Source organism: Typopeltis vanoorti, chromosome 1 (genome assembly GCF_054136105.1).
Source record: "Typopeltis vanoorti isolate ZY-2024b chromosome 1, IOZ_Tvanoo_1.0, whole genome shotgun sequence".
NCBI lineage: Eukaryota > Metazoa > Arthropoda > Arachnida > Uropygi > Thelyphonidae > Typopeltis > Typopeltis vanoorti.
The window spans coordinates 124,793,176-124,799,175 of NC_143549.1; positions in this window are offsets into that span (position 1 = coordinate 124,793,176).

Consider the following 6,000-nt stretch of genomic DNA (forward strand, 5'->3'; position numbering starts at 1 on the left):
AACACAACAGTGAAGAATAGAGCAATATAAGTGATAATAGCGGAATAGTAAATTAATGCTACATATATATCATAAAAACTATACTATCATTACTGCAAGTGATGATATAGAGAATAATAGGTTAAAAAAGTCGAATAAATAAAGAACAGCAAATAGAAATAGAATAGAAGAATTTGTACAACATACGTATCCAAGGTAGGTAGCCATACTAGTTATCAAGAAAATACGAAATCATGTGATACAGTCAAGACAATATTGCATGACTGTAACTATGAGGATGTGTGTATCATACAGCATATTCTTTAGACATAATATATAATATTTACAGTAATATCCTATAATATAATATCTGTGAAATAGTCTCTTGATTTTTAAAGCCTATTCTGATGATACAGACTTTAATTCGTTAGGCAGTTTATTCTAGCTCCTCGTTGCTAATTGCTCTAAAGATTTGTGAAAAATATCTTTGTTTGTTTGGAAAGAAGTTAACGCAATCACCTAAGCAAGGTGTAAAATGCTATGTAATGAGTCAGGTTTATGCAGCCAGTATAAATTGGAGAAATATGATACTCCCAATTGAGTGCAACTATGTCCGGGTGAAATAACTGCAAAATGAAGGGGGGCCGGGTTAACTGCCAAAGGTACCATACTAAGATGGAAGCGAACGGATTCAACTGAGACTGCTTTCAGAATTGGACGACCAGCACTCACCTAACGTGACAAATTGCAGTCTGTCGGCCGACAAACTGACATTTGTCGGCCGACACTTAGAATGCGAAGTTGCGGACATCAATAGGGACACGAATCTGCAACAAAAACATCCAGAACTGAATATCATAACATGGGTTTCAATATCCGACAGCAATATGCCAGACCACATTACCCCAACAGATATGCAGCGTCGCCTTCAGTGGTGCAACGATCGTGTACAGTGGAATGTTGAAGCGACGGATCACACTACACCGTTTACCGAGAGATGGACAGGTGTTTGGTTTGGAGGATGAGAGGTAAACATTTCTTACCAGAGTGCGTAACCTCAACTATGAAATTCGAAGGTGACCGTGTGATGACATGATCCTGTTTTCCTTAGTTTGGCCTAGGACCTCTGTTTGTAGTGCACGAAGATTGAACGCTGAGAGGTGTCTGAACCTTCTGGACAATGAAATGCTTCCTACTTTGTGGTGTGTCTTCGGAACTGGCAATTGGCACTTTAACTAAGACAATGCACTGTGTCATAGGGCTGATGCTGTTACTGCATGGTTTCTGGATATCAACGTCACCACAATTGATTGGCCTCCACAGAGACCAGATGTCGACCCAATTGAACATCTGTGGGATGAACTGGAGGGTCGGATGATGTCGACAGACGTCTGCCTCCAAACAGTTCCAGGTCCTCATTACTTGACTTCAGGAAGAATGGTCCAAACTCCAATTGATTTCTATCGTACGATTGTGGAAAATATACCCAGTAGGACTACTGAAGTCAATCCCAGAGAAAGGAGGTCTTTCATCTTTTTAAGATGAAGGACCTTCTTCATCTTAAAAATAGTGTGGGTGCCATTGCTGTTGGTCATTCATATTATGGTGTCCGTTGAACTTCTTCACATGCACTGTATAGTTTACAATTATAGAAATTGTTAAGAATGGCAATCAGATAATTATTTGAATATGCGAAGAATCAGTAACGGCTAGGGATCTGATTATTCTCTTGTGAGTTGGTTTACGTATTCGACTTCGTATTTGAATTCAGATGAAGCAAATTATTGTAGTAATTTCCATATAAAATTTCTGTAATTGCAAATTGTTATGAAAGGAAAGTAAATCACTATTTGAATACCCGAAGAATCAGCAAAGGCTAGGGATCTGATTATTTTCTAGTGAATTCGTTTAAGTATTATATTTCGTATTTGAATTCAGAGAAAGCAAAAGGTTGTAGCAATCTCCATTAAAAGGTGGATTTAAGAATTTACTCATTAACAATATAAGCATAAGCATATTAAAAAGTGTGTATTTACAAATTTTTAAACGTAATTCATTCTGCTTATTACGAAAAACATGAACTTGTTTGATGTGAGAGTTCATTTTAGGCTGCTATTGATGTGGAAACACAAATATACTTATCTGTTATGCTTATCCGTTATGGTGATATATGTATGTATATATATATATATATATATATATATATATATATATATATATATATGTTAAAGATACCAAGCTATTTTAAACCTAGTTTTACTCCATTTCCCAAGTAAGCAAACAGACAAATAAGTCAAGTTTGCGCCTGCACGTAATGCAAGTCTAGCTGACCTTGCAGGTAGTGCAAGACTAAGTAACTCATGGTGAAAGTAGAATAAGCTCTGATCACTAATCTTAATATTTACCCATTGTGCTTTGCATTATGGGTAAATATTAAGATAAATATTAAGATAATAATACAAAGCATCATACATCTCCTGGAGGAGATGTATGATGCTTTGTATTAAAGGCAAGGGGCCACTACCCAGACCAGTTTCAACCTTTATTGAGATCTCATCAGCGGGAGCCAGGCTAATATATATATATCAGCTAACTCCTTTTTATTCCCGTATACGGGGAGTAGGCGAGGCCATTTAGCCCTATCTAACTTTTGGAGACTGAGTGGGCAATTCAATCTCAACTGGCACCAATCAGAGATAGATGGCCCAAGGCTATCACTAATTAAGCGGTACACAGGGACCACGAGACGGCTCAAATGTGCCGCCATCTCGTGGTCCCTAACCCTAACACAACATATTTAATGTCTGAAATAATGTGGGTTCTACCGTCGATTTTCTTGAGTTTACGGGACGAAAAACCCGAGTTTCCGGGAGGAAAAACCCGCTTGCCCGTGCCAGAGATCGACTAACTCGGGAACCGGTCGAAAAAAGGCTTAGAAAAATTTCCTCTAGTCGCCGACTAGACTCGAAACCAAGTCTTCCTTCGTGCGGCGAAGCGCCGTAGTATGCAAACGCCACATCCACTGAGCTACACAGGCTCCTCTCCTATATATATATATATATAGGAGATGAATGCAAATATACAGGGAGTGTTTGCATATATGTACTAATAAAAGGTGGGATGTGCAACATATTTTACACTGTACTTGATATCAAGATGTCACGTTCATTTAATATGAGAGACATACAATAAACGATGGTAGTTAAATGTTACAGCAGTGGTCTTTCTGTCAGTGGCATTGCTAATCGTCTCACGATACCGATATAAACCGTCGCTTATGTCATTAGTAGAAGGAAAGTCAAAGGTGCTACCACAGCAGGAAAAACGCAAGGAGGCCACCGACAATCACCTACCGAGATCGCGAGCTCTACCTCGGAATGTTAGAGAATCCCGCAGGTCATTAGTGGCTGACCTTGCAGTTCAGCGTGGTAAAGGCTGTAGGGATATCTGTCGGCACTAAAACTGTACGCAGGAGTTGAATGCTTTAGGTTAGTTACCAAGGCTGAGCTGCTTCAAAAACACCACACATTACCTTCCTCAACGCCAAATGATGTGTGGACTGGTGTCTTTCTACACCGTTTCTGGACCATAGATGATTGCAAAATTTTGTGGAGGGAACTAATCACGCTTCCAAATGTTTCACTTTGGATCCAGAGATTACCTAAGATCGGTTCCTGCAGGAAATCATTCCAACTGTCAAAGTTGGTGGAGGCTTGGATAGTATGGGGGTGTTTCAGTTGAATGAGGCTTCGTTCATTAGTGACATGTGCAAAACCATGATATTGATGACTATCTGAACAGCTTCATGCTTCCGATGCTGAAGTACTTTGGCAGTGAACCTTGTATGCTTCAGCACATGAGTGCTCCATGCCATAGTGCACTGTGTGTGAGAGACTGGTTTTCACAAAAGATCGTTGTGTTGGACTGCATCATCATCATCATCAACAACAACCACGGTTCCAGTGCCAGTAGGTGTCTGCTGCCATCTTGATATGATTCTTTCACTGCATTCTATTTTGTACAAGATGACTCAGTTTGTGTATACAGTTTCTGCACCATTTGACGATGTCACCGCCCCATTCTCTGTTTGGTCTTCCTCTTTTGTTCTTTCCTTCAATCATTCGAAACAGTAACGTTTTTAATTTTCTCTCATCATTCATTCTACATACAGTATATGACCAAATAGGTTCCTTTTGCTTATTTTCTGGATCAGGCTTTCTTTTGGTTGTATTCGTCTGTAGATTTTCTCATCGTTCACTTTCTCTATCCAGCTTATTCTCAAGACCTTTCTATAGTACTTCCTCTCAAATGCCAATATCCTCCTTTCAGATTCTCTCAGGAGTACCCAGGCCTCTCATCCATAGAGCATGCTGCTGAAGATACAGGTATCTACAATGCGCAGTTTAGTTTGCATCTTTAAAGCTCGGCTCTTCCATATTTTGTCGATGGCTTTTAAAATAGTTGTTGCTCTGTCTGGCTATTCTAATTTTTATCTCTTTTTTGGGGTCAAAGTCATGCATCATGTGGCATCCAAGATATGTGAAGTGTGCCACATTTTCCAGTTGAAATCTGTCTATCATAACTCTATTCAGTAACTCCTGTTGTCCGAATATCATTGTTTTAGTTTTTTCAAAGTTGATATTTAGTCCATATCTTTTTCCTTCTGTGTACAGTGTTTGCAATGTCTGTTCCAGCTTTGCTGCGTTTTCTTCAATCAGGACGATGTCATGTGCAAAGCAGAGGTAGTTTATTCTCATGCCATTTATTGAAATGCCTCCACCTTCTTCTTTAATTTTATCTAGTGTTCTTCCTAGATGTGTGATGAAGATGATTGGTGATATTGGGTCCCCGTGTCTTGTGCCTTGGCTAGTGGCAAACCAATCTCCAGTCTCACCTGCTATTCTGATTTTTGCTTGTGCGTGGCTGTTTATATCTTTCATCAGGGAGATCAATTTATTGCCCACACCATAGGATTCCAAGACATCCCATGTTATATTTTGGTGAAAATGTTTTTTGGAAGTCCACGAAACAGCAATATATCTTTTTGTTCTTTCTTCGAGCTTTCTCTGCTATTAGTCCTAGTGCGAGTATCTATTGCACTGTACTTCGATCTTGTCGAAATCCGGCTTGCTCATCCCCTTCAGGAGTTCTGTTAGTATTATCATCAGCACTTTGTGAAGATGACTCATTAATGCACTAGTTCTGTAATTGGTGCACTCTAAAGCACTGCCTTTCTTATGAAGAACAACCAAGACTGATTTTTCCACTCTTCGGGGGCATATCCTGATCTCCATATTTCATGACATAGCTTATGTATTTCTTTTACGACTGATTCTCCCCATATATTAACATCTCGCCTATTATGTTGTCATTTCCAGGCTCTTCTTGAGATGTTTTATAGCCTTATTCACCTCCTTTTCCAAGATGTCATTTTCAAAGATCTCTGCTTGTGGATAGATTGCTTTTTGTTCTTTCATTGCTTCTGTTGCACTATCATTTAGTTGATTGTTATATAGTTCGCTGCAATATCTTGTCCATCTGTGTATGATTTCTCTCTTGTCCATCAATACTTTACCATTTTCATCTTTGACTGCTACTGATCTTCCTATTGATATTTCTTGTACGTTTGTAGACCTCTCCAGTTTTGTATTCTCCATAATACTGTTCAGTGTCTTTGCACTGGTCCTACAACTATTTGGCTTTATCAAATCTTGCTGCTTTCCGTACTTCATGGCATTTTTGACGGTATAACTCATCTGCTGCATCTGAATTCTTTCTTTTAAGTTTCAGTTTTCTTTTCTCTTGTACCAATTTTAGGGTTTCCTGAGTTATCCATTTATTGCTGATCTTTCTTTTTCTGGAATTACTTCCTCTACTGCTTTTTTTAGCACTGTAGTCACTAGTAGTTCTGCTCTTGTATTTATATTTTGTTTTTCACTTGGGTCTTAAGCTTAGTTTCCAATATGTTTTGATATGCTGTTCGTAGCCTGCCTTCATTTAGTTTTGGGATGTCTCTAGCTT